This window comes from Anastrepha obliqua, chromosome 3 (genome assembly GCF_027943255.1).
Source record: "Anastrepha obliqua isolate idAnaObli1 chromosome 3, idAnaObli1_1.0, whole genome shotgun sequence".
Lineage (NCBI taxonomy): Eukaryota > Metazoa > Arthropoda > Insecta > Diptera > Tephritidae > Anastrepha > Anastrepha obliqua.
In genome coordinates, this window is record NC_072894.1 from 64159651 (window position 1) to 64173705 (window position 14055).

A 14055-nucleotide genomic window follows, 5' to 3' on the forward strand; every position below is an offset into this window, starting at 1 on the left:
TATGTACATATGTATGTAAAGGCATTACCCACTTAAAGGCACAATGTCTCTGATAAAAAAGAGTTTTTCATGGCAGAATTTCGCAAAAGAACATGCATTTATGTCAGTGTGTTCATATGCACATAGATATTCATATATTTCCTTCAATTAACTAGCAACTCAAATCCTCTTCGCCATGAATATTACAAGCTGGGCGGTATGCACATCTACATATTTATTTGCTTTTGATTTTCCTGCATTTTTGAGGGACGCTATGATTGAGCCTTGACCTTCAAATGCTGCACGCGCTTTAGCCGTGCACTCGTTAATGTATAAACAACCGGTCAAAAGCAAAGCATAAATATAAACTAAAGGGTATTTCAAAAGTGATATAGTGAATAAATCCTAAATGGTACCTTTTTTATGTCATCTTTGTTATTTGTCAAGTAGGCAGATGTACAATGTTACACGATAGAACGACTCGTTAAATTTATTGAAAGGTATTATAAAAATGGTCCATCTTAAAGAACAACATATCGTAAAATTCGTGATTTTTTTGGTGGAAATGATCGTTTAAATGAGTCGAAATTCAATATTTGGTGAACAAGTTTCAAGAAACTGGTTGTATCAGGGATAGAAAACAGATGGCAGACCAAAAATCGGAGTTCTGTTGAGAATATAGCAACGTGTTGCTGAACAACCCACACACAACAACATCGACATCTCGACGTTCTCAACAATTCGGCATTCATGAATCGACTGCTTAGCGAATTTTACCCTTAAACCTTCCCATGGTGGACATTTAAGGGTGGTCTAGAAATTTCAAAAAATCGGTATTTTGTTTTTTCGATATATCGAAAGTATAGTATCTTAAGATATATTGTGAAATTTTCATGCGGAAATTCTTAATATTATAGCTTCTACAGTCCATTAAGGTAGAGAGCGGTCCGTGCGCTCCTGTACCTCAAGCTTTAAACTCATTTATTTCGATACGACTTTTTTCGGTCTGGTGTTGTCAAAAAAAAAGTGCGCTTAGCGTAGTACACATAACAGAAGTGAAACTTTCAAGGCAGACAAGGAAATAGGGAGAGACCCGCCCCAAAAAGTAGGCACCGAAAATATATTTCCTACAAGTTTGCACGAACAAACAAGCGCCAAAAAGTAGGCAGTGTTATTTCTCACAAGAAATTTGCAACCACAAGAAAAAACTCAGGAAAAGTGTATCTAATATATATATATAAGGTATAGCTCTCTCTCTCCTTTTCCTCTACGTTATATCTTTTTTCTCTCTCGCGGAACGAAAATGCCCAAAACTTTGCATGGGCTTGAAATTTTGCTCTCCATTCTCGCTCGTCCATCGACGCCTAAGAAGTTTCACTTCAAAAACTATACAACCGAATCGTCTGAAGTTTTAATATGATGGGCACAACATCAATCGCTCTTACTAGAATCATATTATTATATCAATTATTTCGAATTTTTTTGAAAAAAAAAAACGATTTTTAGAGTATCAAATTCAAAACCGCGCCATTTTGTCAATTTTTTTTATTCTCATGGCTGGACATAGCTACAGTCATACTAATTAATAATGTTTTTAGTTTTTGTACAATATTTTAGATAAATAGAAGATCCAAAATGGACAACACCGTCCAGTCAACTTCAGTGCCATTTTTAAAATTATTATTTTTTTATTTTTGTAAAAAAGTTAAATAAAAAGCCTAAAAAATGTAAATATCGTTTTCCATTTTTATATTGTAAATAAATTCTTGAAAATATCCTAAATTTTCGAGCTCTAGACCACCGGGACCCCTTATGTGATGTCATTTTGCACTTATAATTGTTAAGCGCCGTATTTTCAATAAAAATAATGAACCCTGAAAGAATCTGAATTTTTACATTTTTATTTTAAAACAACATCTAGGAGCGTTTTTGAAGCACCCTTTACAATAAAGAAGTAACCAGGGGGCTTGCAAACGAAAGCTTCGCTTCCATTACATACTATTTTTTATTTTATGCTATGCAACAACAACAAGAACACTATTAATGCCGTCATTGTGAAAACACATTAAAAAGAACTTAAATATGTTTTTTTAATTCCTGTTTTAGAGTGTTTGCAAAAGGCGTTCCAATCGGGCATCAAGAAAAAAAACTAACATGAGTGCGAAAAAATAGCGAATGTGGGAGTGTATTTAAAGCGTTTATGTTAGTGGAATATAAGATCTGCGGCCTACATCAAATGATGATTTTACAAGCGCTTTGTTCTTTGGCAATCAGTTTGTCACCTGCAGCTTGTGGGCACTCTTCGTCCTACACTACCTGTAATATGATATAATTTTCATGACTGCTTTCTGTTCAACATCAACAACTCCATAATATGCGTGCTATTATATAAAGTGAAGTGCTAGAGGGAAAGGAAATCGTTTGCAGGCTTGTCCGGCCTCTACGTTTCAGATCACTTTCCCATAGTTTTGGTGAGTAGAGTAAATTTTTTTCTACATACTAATTATAAACTTTTTTGTTTCAAACTAGAAATTGTTAACTTTTAATTTCTTTCATATTTTCAGAGTAAAAATATTTGTTGGACTATAAAAACAACAACTTAATACGACATTTGCTTTATTAGTGTTCTGTATATTGAAAGAAGAGAAAAGTAAAAACAAAAAAAAAACCGTAAACAACGTGGGAAAAACAAGGGTTGCCTTGGAGTGACCATAATATTAGTAAGTTACAAAATAATTTTTACACTATTTTAATTGGCATATTGTGTGATTGAAATGCATTAGAATTGTGGATACAAAATCTGGACACCAAAACAATTTAAAGTTTGCTAAATTACATTATTGCAACCGAATGTTTTGATATTTCTTTTAAAGGAGAATTTGGGAAATTATTTTTAATTTATATTAAAATATTTAAATTTATACTAAAATGCGATTTGGTCAAAAATACAATGTATCTCCGCGGCCAGCAACTTCAAAACAAAAAGCTTAAAATCGTCACCCTGAAACAAATGAGAAAGAAATTTTCCATATAAAACCCTTAAGAAATACTTAGTATCATCGATTACCCAGTCGACCGAACCGTATTTGTATACAGCGGATAGGTAAGTATTTTAATTGCTTGCAGCAAAAAAGGTTAAACTGGCGGCAATCGGCAATTGTATCTCATATTATTTGTGGCTGTTCATTAAATTTGAGAATTACTAGGTTGTTCAATAAGTTTTGCGGCTCGATTAGAGAGGGTTTCGCTACTAGGCTAATATATTTTTGTAATGTTGGTACATTCTTCATATGAACGTATGTGAAATTTCATTTCAATCTGTCAATTGATTCACGTCATTTCATTCTGTCATTCATTCGCAAACCTCCGAGTGTATTTCTGCCATGAAAAAGCTTTTCAAAAAAATTTCTGCTGTTCGGAATCCGTTTGAAACTGTAGGTCCCTCCATTTGTTGAACAACATCAAGACGCGCGTCACAAATAGGAGGAGGAGCTCGGCCAAACACCCAAAAAAAGGGTGTACGCGCCAATTATATATATAAAAAGAATTTGGTTTATGGATTACACGCAAACTGGTAAATTAATAAATTCTGAATATTACTGTAACCTTTTAGGCCAACTGAAAAAAAAATCGTGAAAAGGACTCTGTTTGCAAAAGAAAACAACTATTTTTCATCAGGACAATGGACCGTCTAATTTCACACAAAAAGTTATGGAGTTTTGAATAGGTAACACTTCATATCGTTCATCCTGTATTTTATTTTATAGCAGCACCAATCCCTTAATCTATGAATAAAGAACTCGGACACCCAAGTGATATGGTTTTAAATCAAAAAATATATATATTAAAATGCAAATCTAATGCGTTTATGTGCCACATTTATTTTGTTCTTCAAGCCTATTTTTAAAAGTTACAAGCACCGAAGGCCCACGCAGCTAGTGTGCTCTGCTTTTTTTTTAAGTTAGTGTAATATTTTATATTATTTTAATAAATAATAATAATAATAATAAAAACTACAAAAAAACATTAACAAACTTCAGCAAAAACTTACAGGGTCGGGCACTCAAAGTGTAACCAAATTCAGACCGCCCGCGTAGCCGATGCACGGGCATCAGCTGTCTGTTAGTTGACTATTTGACAGTCCATAGTTCAGTCCATTGTTTACAAGCGGGAGGGAGCATTTTGCCGAGAGTAAACGCGAAAAAAGAATGCCAGTAATGGATTTCAAACCTTATAGTGTGATTGCATTATATTTGGCTGGAAATCACAGCCAGCAATTGTTCGTGAGCTCAAACTCCTTAAAGTAAATAAAATACGAGAATTTGAGTCATCGATTGGCCACCAGGAGGCAGCACCCGCTACAGATAAAGGTTTGGGCCGCTGTAAGCGCAGATGGGCGCTCTCCAATCGTTTTCATTGAGCCTGGCGTCAAGGTAACTACGAAATATTATCGGGAAAGTATTCTGGAAGTTGCTTTGAAGCCGTAGGCAGACAAACATTTCAGTGGCAGACCATGGACGTTTCAAAAGGACTCGGCACCGTCTCACAAAGCTCGATTGAACCAAGAACGGCTAAAAAACAACGTTCGCTACTTCATAACGTCCCAAAATGGCTCCGAAATTCACCAGTCGCGAATCCGATGGATCATTCTCTTTGGGCCAATAGGAAAGAAAGGTCCAAATTAAAAGATTCACCAGCCTCGAGGCGCTGAAAAAAGCCATTGGCAGCGAGTGGGCTAAAATACCTGCAAGTCACATTCGGGACCTTGCGTAAAGGTGGTCATGTCGAGCAAAAGTAAAGTGATTCTTAATTGTGTATTATTTTCACACATTTTTTACTTCGAATTGAATGAAATTAATTTTTCAAACTAAGTTTATGGCTTTTTAATCGGTTGCACTTCGAGTGCCGGACCCTGTAACAAAGTACATGACAAAAAAGAACTCGGACATATATATAAAGTAGCATTAGGCAAATACTTTTTAAGAAAAAAAATACAATATTAATATGTAGTCAGCCTTTATTTTTTTTCACAGCATTCAGATTCTTGCATGTTAAAGAATCTATTTTCCTCCAATCTTCTTCTAGTAACAAACTTTTTCAGTTGGTTTTCCAAATGAGCCCACAGATGTTCAATTACATTGATGTCTGGAGATTGCGGAGGGGTTTCAAGTACTTTAGGACAGTTGTAAATAAGCCATAGTCAGAGATCAAGTGCCTTATGCTTGGGATCGTTGTCTTGATAGTACTGGAAATTGCACTTAATTCCCAACTTGTCAGAACTTTGGACCAAATTTTCTTTCCAATTGTTAGGTATTGTTCGTGGTCTATATTGCCGTTACACAAATTTCCAGTACCAAGAGCGGACATATATGTTTAGCTGCCGGACGTAACTCTTCATTAGGTCTTCTCCACACATATGATTCTCCATCTGGCCTAAATATATTAAACTTGCATTCATCTGCAAATAAAGCATGCTTCCAGAACTCGAAATCCTTATTCCCATGACGCTTTGCGAATTTTATTCTTTTGTGTCGATTAATCACGTTGATGAAAGGTTTTTTCGTGCAACACTTCCATATAATTATTCTTTCGCCACATAATACGTATACTTTGGGGGTTACAGTTAATATAATATTAAGGTGTTGGACGACTTCTGTTGCGAGCTTAGGAGCACTTAGATATGGATTTTTCTTAATTCGTTGCACTACACGCCGTTCATATGCATCCGGAAACAGTTTTGGTCGTCCCTATTTCTTCTTATTTTTTCTCGGATTTTGTTTCCTTGAAACGCTCTGTCGCCTTGTATACAGTCGAACGGGGTCTATCTACTATTTCTGCGATTTTCCGAACGGTCTTACGCTTTTCGTGATGACTAATAATTAAATTTATGACTTGAATGGAGCTGTGTCCGCGCTGTTTACCCATATCTGGAATTTAATTCAATAAAACACAACTGAAATTTTATTTTAATTTATTACGTTTGGTTCTTTCTGTGCACTGTTCTACCGAGAGAAAATTAATTGTAGGATTCCCCGTTTTAAAGTGCCAAACAGCCGCAATAATGCCAGATGTCCGACTTCTTTTTTGACACCAATTTGGCGAATGCTGCATGATGACTTTTTTATAACAAGGAGGTAATAGATTGGTAAATTGTTATTACTATTTGAATCCTTAATAGAACATTAAAAAGTATTTAACTTGCATTTCTTACAAAAGTTTTGAATTTGAAGCTGCATGTTATGTGTGTCCGAGTTCTTGATTGAGCCACTGTATTTCTGTTTTTCCAGTAACTGCTTCATTGGTTCTTTGTCCTTTAGAATCGAGATCGTTTTCTCTTTCATGTCATTCAGCGAGAACGTGAAGATGTTAATGCCTATTAGTTACCTTCAGTTTGGGTTTCAGGTGCTTTCTTTCCCGCATCAATCTTAATGAATACTTGTCTCGCGTGCGTAGTATTCAGTTTTCTTTCAAGTCGATTGGTTTTGCCAGCTAAAAATGTAGACGTACATGATTCATAAACGCTTATTATTCTTAAAATTAGTAAGGACGCATCCCATTTGTTTCCTCATCACTATAGCAGCAGCCGAAAGAACTTAACTATCACAATTTCTCACTAGGCAGAAGCAGCACACTTTGATTGGCTGTCAACCTCACCTGTGCCATATCTAAATCATCTCATGGTGACTTATGCTGACTAAGTTGCGCAGCAATTTTTATACTCTGTGTAATATGCTTGTTTTTATGTACATACATACATTCCTACATATGTACGTCTTTACAATTAAGAGTTTTCATATTCGCAGAAGGATATATTTGATAAACATCAGCAAATTCTTTTTTTTTATTGCCTTATTTGCTTCTCTTTTTCGCTCGCATTACTTTTCCAATGTGCCTAACATATTCGCAAGTTTAACAAATTTTTCCCCAATTTTTATTTCGCTATTGTTGTGACGTTTTTTGTATTTCTTTTCATGTTGTACTAAGCTATTTTTACGTTAACCTGCTTTCAATTTCGCTGTATGAGATGAGATATTCGCGTTTCGTGTGCGCTGATACGCTAGTCGCTTGCAAGCAGCTGGCTTGTCTGTAGGAAAATGATGATCGGGCGGCCGAAACTTCTGCCAATGATTGCCTTCTGGGCATAGTTCACTTGTAAATTTACTCGATTTTTACAAAAATCGTACTAAATTGTTGGGTGTGCTAAAGCCTAGATATTCTTCTTCTCGGAAAGCATCTCATCACAGCAGGTGGATTAGGTGTTTTAACCATAAAAAACTACCAGTAAATAATTTCAAGTTGTAAATAATATCATCTGTTCAGTATGTCTTCTGATGTTGAGAGCACTAAAGTGTAGCAGGCTTTGTTGGCTCCCAATTAATGCTTTTGAACAGCACCTGCAAATGTTAAAACTTTATCATGACCGATTTGCGGGTATGGTTATCTTTCGCGGAGGTGGCGTAAATTGGATACCAAGATCGTGCGATTGGACTTTACAGACTTTTTATTGTGTCGACCGATGTTCTCAAAGTTAACACCACTTAGGAGTTTATACAAATTCAGCCGTAGCAACTATTGAAATCTTGGCTGGCATTTTAACGATGCAATAACGAGTCACGAGGAAAATACGAGAAATCTTAAGACGCCTGTTATAACAATACCTTATTCTCCCGAAAAGGAGACGAAAGTTTAGGAATTCAGAATTTTTTGTGGATCTAAGGGACACAGCTAAGTTAAGGATGCGACAGTTGTTCCGATTCGTTGACTACACACGTTGTTCATGGTTGGTGGGAGAGACTTCATCTATTTATGAGGTGTCGCAATGGGTCCAATCACAAGCCGCTTCCGTAGTCTATTGTTAGCCACTTCAATCTAATCCAAAAATATATTTGTTGCTTGTTTAACAACATTCTCGTATAAAATGAATACTTAATTCCCCACTCAGTTCACTTCTACAAATTGTCACGGTTTACTCCCTGCTGACAGAATCCGTATGATTAATGAATGCAACGGTAACTATCTGCGAAGACCTAACAAGTAATTTTGTTTCTTAGGAATACCGATACAGTCACGAATATAGTCAGCTTCAAGTGCTGTTGCTCCCGAGGTCCTACGGGGCTTTTCTACCACTTAGTTTCGTTTGCTATGTGCTGACAATGTGCTCACATACCATGCGCTTATCCACTCATTCATTTAAATTATGTAGGTATGCGCGATTATAGAAGCATAAATTAATCTACCCGTTTACACAGTCGGACTCAAGATTCATTAAATTAGCTGTCAAATTTGTGTTTGTTTGAAGATTTATGCTAGTTCATATTGGATTTGGATAAGTAATAGCTGCGTTTGAATAACTAACAACTTAGCGAGTAGGCGGCATATAATTTGGCAGCACTGCTTTATTTTTGTTTTGACAGTTTGCATAGTAAAAAATTTGTGGAACAATTTGTTGTGATCAAAGAAAAGCAAGCGAAACAGAAACATTTAAAAATATACAAATAGACATTCAACGATTAAATTTGGTAAGCAAATATAATTTAAAAAGAAATAGCCCTTGGAAAAATGTCGCTTGAGAGCTAAGAGGCTAAAAACAATGTTGCTTGAAAATCGATGAACTTTTGTTGCTTTCACATATGTAGGAATATTTCGCTTGGCGAGCAGGGAAGTGGTGAGTCGAACCCAGCTAATACTAACAATTTGGAAGAAAGGCAAAAACATTCAGCGAATTATTTAATGGCACAATTGATTGCAGTAGTAAGCAATTGGCAGATAACCGCTGACTGGTACATAGATACATGTGTTAGTTGCATAGGTTTCTCGATCTTTATTCGTTTAATTTGAATTTTTGTTGTGTCGGATGTTGAGATCGTTCCGTCTGAACGCTCGCAGCCCGGGGAAAATTCGTTTTTACTACGTTATTTTTTGTTTGTTGTTTGGGTGCTACTGTACAATAATTTTACTTTGGTTGCATTACTTTTGGCATACAGCCAAAAATCAAAAACTAAAAGAACAACAATAATATGAGCGAGACCACCAAAAGCAGCTGCTGCGTTAGCATTAGTGATGATATCGAGCAAGCGCACAAAGCTAACCCTGCTGTAAACATAGCTAGTTCTGAACTAGCGATTTCTCCACACTTCGGTGATCTTCATCATCAAAATTTCCTTGTAATCAACTGGAGAATTTAACGTTAAAATATCCTAGGCGAAGCCAGTTGACCTCTCTCTGCATTGCCATTCGTCAGCCACCTCGCTAGTACTGAAAAGCCAACTATTTCATTAGTGTCACCTGTCTTTTTTCGAAACAATCAACTAGTATTTGCCATACCGGATGTCAATTATCAGATTTCGATCAGAAATATACTAGTCTGATACTAGTTCTCATTATTAGTTCAATTATAGACCAAAATCAGTAATATGAGTAATTAAAAATTAATAAAAAATATCATGAATACACTATAAAACATTTTTTATTAGGTCAAATTTAAAATATTAAAAGGTTTTTACTGCCTTATATAATATTTACTCTAATATTAGTCCTCCCTTTCCTGAGTATTGCTAAAATGGAAAAAAACAATTTATAAATATTAAAGATTAAATAAAATCATTGTATAATCGGTATAAATTTGGTCTTTTTCGGACTAGTTCGATTTTAGTAAAGAAATTCTACAGGGTCCGGCAGTCGAAGTGTAGTAACCAATTAAAAAGGCTAGACATTTAGTTAGGAAAATTACTTTTATTCAATTCAAAGTAAAAAATGTGTGAAAATAATACAAAATTAATAATCAATTTCCTTTAGTTCGATGTGACCAGCTTTTGCCTTGACTATGGCCTTGAGACGGTCCAGAAACGTATCGCAAGCTACTCGAATGGGACTTCCAGGTATTTTGGCCCACTCGCGGGCAATGGCTTATTTCACCGCCTCGAGACTGGTGAATCTTCTAGTTCGGACCTTGCTCTCAAAAATGACCCAAAGAGAATAATCCATCGGATTCGCGGCTGGTGAATTTGAGAGCCATTGTGTGGACTTTATGAAGTTCGGAACGTTGTTTTTAGCCATTCGTGGTTCACTCGAGCTTTGTCCTGCTGCTTCAAAGCAACCTCCCCATAATATTTCGCATTTACCTTGACACCAGGCTTGAAAACGTTTGGAGAGTACCAATCTGCGGTTACAGCGACCCAAACCATTACCTGTGGCGGGTGCTGTCTCCTGGTGGGCAATCGATGACTCAAATTCTCGTATGAACGGTCGGTCATATAACCCTATCGTTTTGGGAGTCTAAGAATTGCGCAATTTGAAACATTTTCTCGTCAGAAAACGCAATGTTCGGAAATTGACCGCTTTCGGGCAAGCGAAGTTACTCCTTCGCCCTCTCAAGTCTGACTTGCTGCTGCTTTGGTGTGAGATCATGCGTCTTTTGGACCTTGTAAGTCATGACTTTGAGATCACTTTTCAGTATGCGGCGGTGGCTACGGTCAGTTATTTTCAGTTCTTTCGCCATTTGATTGGCACTTCATCGGGAATTTCGCTCAAGTCACTTCTTCACATTTTGAACCATTTCACGTGACGTTGCAGTCTTTTGATGATCACCTCCATGACGTTTCGCGGTGCTACCAGTATCATTGTAACGAGTAATGGTGCGATAAACAAAAACTTTATTTACTTTAAGGTGCTAAGGTCACGAACAATTGTTGGTTGTAATTTTCCAGCCAAATATAATGCAATCACACTATTAGGTTTGAAATTCATTACTGACTTTCTTTTTTCGCGTTTACTCTAGGCAAAATGCTCCCGCGCTCTTTTAACAATACTCTGGACTGTCATTTAGCCAACTAACAGACACTGATGCACGTGCATCAGCTGCGCGAGCGGTCTGAAGTTGGTTACACTTCGAGTGCCGGACCCTGTAATAGTAAACTAGTATGTTTTTCTCAACACTTTGGTGTTTCACTGCCGGGAACATGTGTGCACATACACACGCACGCCCAAAATATTTTTACAAACTGTTGGACTTGTTTACACTATAAGAAAAAATGATTTCATTCTATTTAATCGCATGGTTTATTTTTATTGTCACTCCGTCTTCGGGTGCTTCTTCCCTGCTGACACGCGTACCTCCACCGCCATATTGTACACAAAGTGGCAAACAGCCCATAACGCGGTTAGAAAGCTGAGTGCAGGACAAAAAATAGAAACTACAAAATCAAAGAAACAAATTAAAAATTAGATTCAAATCGGAAATAAGAGAAGCAAAACATTAGAAAATGAATGGTTATTTAGTACATAGGTTGCATTTTTTCAACTCATTTTAGATTTGTGCGCGCGCATTCATATATTTCATTGGCTTTGGCTGCGCCGCTATTTCGAGAATTTCATTTTACAAGTGGTCGTCCACAAATATATGCTGTCACACATACACTCACTCACCGAATACTATTTTTGCATTGCTAAAGGCACATTCTGTCAAAAAAAGTATCGAACATTCATTATACAAAAAAGCCCATTCAAATATTTGCAGGAAACTAACAAATTCACCGAAAATTTCAAATTTATGAAAAAAAAAATTCATAGATTATGCATCTCGATAATGCATAATCTCACAAAGCTGCCATTATCTGTTGTGAACGAATTACTGGACAAGGATCTCGACGCAGATCATCATGCATACGAGTACCATCATCATTTTCCCCTGATTTTTCGCGGCTGACTTTTTCTTCGCTCTGAAACTCAAATTATCACTTACCACAAGTCTGCAGAAGTCATAAAAAATAATACGCGGCGAGAACTGATGCCGATTTCGAAATATTTGTTAGACAAATGTTTTTATGATTGGTTTATTTGTCGGTTTATTATTCCGAAAGAGTTCCATCTTGAAAGAAATATAATGAATTTGAATGAATAACAAATAGTTCATGTTTTATTTACCGATTTCTGATACTTTTTTGACAAAAGGTACATGGAGCGTATCGCTGTAAGCTACAACCAAAAGAAATTGATTAGCCATTTTATACGAGAAAAGTCATATAAATTTCGGCAGCTATGGCAAGCACATCGAAGCATACAATTTGTAATTTCAAATATGATGAATCTATTCAACTGCAACTGTACAGGCATCTGTGGGTCGATGTGTGCCTATAAGAGCCAACACATTCACTTTGGCACAGTTTAGCGAAAACGTGTGCCATGTCGGATTTTGTGTCGTAAGTGTGCTGCGTTTGACTTAATCAGTATTAGAAGCAAAATTTTCGTTTTGACAATGAATGTATTATAGAATGACGTAAACTTTGAAAAAATTTTAAGTAGTTTTTGCCGCGGTATGCATTATAAAATATGTAGGAATAAGTTTATAAAAACGTATGAGCCTTGCTTAATGTACGAGGGCATTCAAACAAAAGTTTGCTCTTAACTAAAATTAGTTTGATAGCTAACAATTGAACAGTTTGTTACTATCACGGAGTACTCGCTGTCATACAATAACTGCTTGGGATGTTGGTCACTTAGGCGCATAACTACAGACTCGGTTGTAAGGGTCTAGTAGCCCGTGGAGAGTTTGTAGGTGCTCACAATGTCTGTCGTCTACTTTATAAGCCTGTCGTCTGTTGCGATCTCTACACGTAATCGAATGAGTACCAGGCGCATGATTTAAAGCTCGATCGCACGGATTTCTAGTGTCAAGTGCTTCACTTAAACTGGCAACTGCTTATTGTGTTTTTAAATTCTTCAAAAATGGACTCGTAACACTGTTCGAAAAATTGTTTTTTAAGCGAAGCAAGAAATTCAGTCGTTAAATATACATGAGATGCGAATCTCCCTTAATCAAAGTTTTCAAATCAACAAGTTTGTGATTCTGAATTGGGAAAAAAGGTTTCATATTACAATTAAAGATGAGGGACGGCACAAGGGCATGAAGCCTGGCCATAGGTCTTTTCACATCTACACAGACGTCTCGAAAACTTTAGACAGAGTGGGAGCTTGAATTTACTGCTTAAAACTAAGGATTAGGCAGCCTATCAAGGTGCCAGACCAGAGCAGTATTTTCCAAGCGGAAGTTTTTGCTGTGGGAAAAGCCGCAGAGCTAGCCTACACAAGAACAAGAAAGAGCTCAATAATTAATATATACGTGGACAGTCAAGCAGCTATAGACGCAATACGCTCATATTGTATTAAGTCCAAAAATGTTCAACGGAGCGAGGCCATAGAAAGGCTAGCCGAAAACAGAAGGCTGCATATCTATTGGGTACCTGGTCACAAAGCCATTATAAGCCAAAATGTGCTGTTAGACGACCATTTGAACAAGAGAACGACATACCAAAACCGCTAAATACGAAATAGACGACTACAGGAAAAAACGAATGGAAGTTTGTTGGATTAATCTGACCACATGCAAAACAGCAAAAGTCATATGTAGAACTAACGACAAAAAACTGACTCAATTCATATTTACGCTCTTGCGAAAAGACTGCAGAACTATCATAGGTATGCTGACAGGTCATAATCTATTGACTGCACAAGCGTACAAGATAGAATTGCTAACACGGACAAATGCAGGAAATGCAGAGAGGATGTTGAGGAAACTTTAGAACGTCTTCTGTGCGTCTGCCCTGCATTATTAAAAACGCGTTGAAAATGCCAGGGAGCCCACCGGATCTAACAGCTCTGCTTAGATTCGCCAAAAGCGTTGACATCATACGTGATGGATATCAGTATTCGTAGAGGTCGGTATCCATCTGGTATCGCTAGGGACCAAAAGGTCTATACGTGGCTTAATGTCAACCAGGCTAACCTAACCTTAGCTATATCGCAGCATAATTTGTTAGAACCCCAACCACATCTTTGTTGCGCACTTGTTGCCAAATACAAACAAAATACATATGGATGTTCATATCTCATATATTGAGATATGTTTTTGGGTGTGCAGTTCTCTCACCGGCTGACATCCCAAACTCGCACAATTAACTCAAACTCACATCCAAAGTTTGCTTACGCTTTGATTTTTGTTATGTGGGCCAAATGCACCACTGTCAGGTCATGTGGGCAAGTTACGTAAATAGTTTAATTGGAACATGTATATATGATACA

At 36.8% G+C, this 14055-nt stretch overlaps 1 protein-coding gene across 1 annotated transcript in view; it reads left to right on the top strand.

Moving 5' to 3' along the window:
• Positions 1-2640: 2640 nt before the first annotated feature.
• LOC129240319 (protein encore-like) overlaps positions 2641-14055 on the top strand; it is an 87402-nt gene continuing 75987 nt past the window's right edge. The window contains exon 1 of the mRNA XM_054876047.1: positions 2641-2699. The gene's annotated coding sequence lies outside the window, so the exon portion shown is untranslated. The remainder of the gene's footprint in view (positions 2700-14055) is intronic.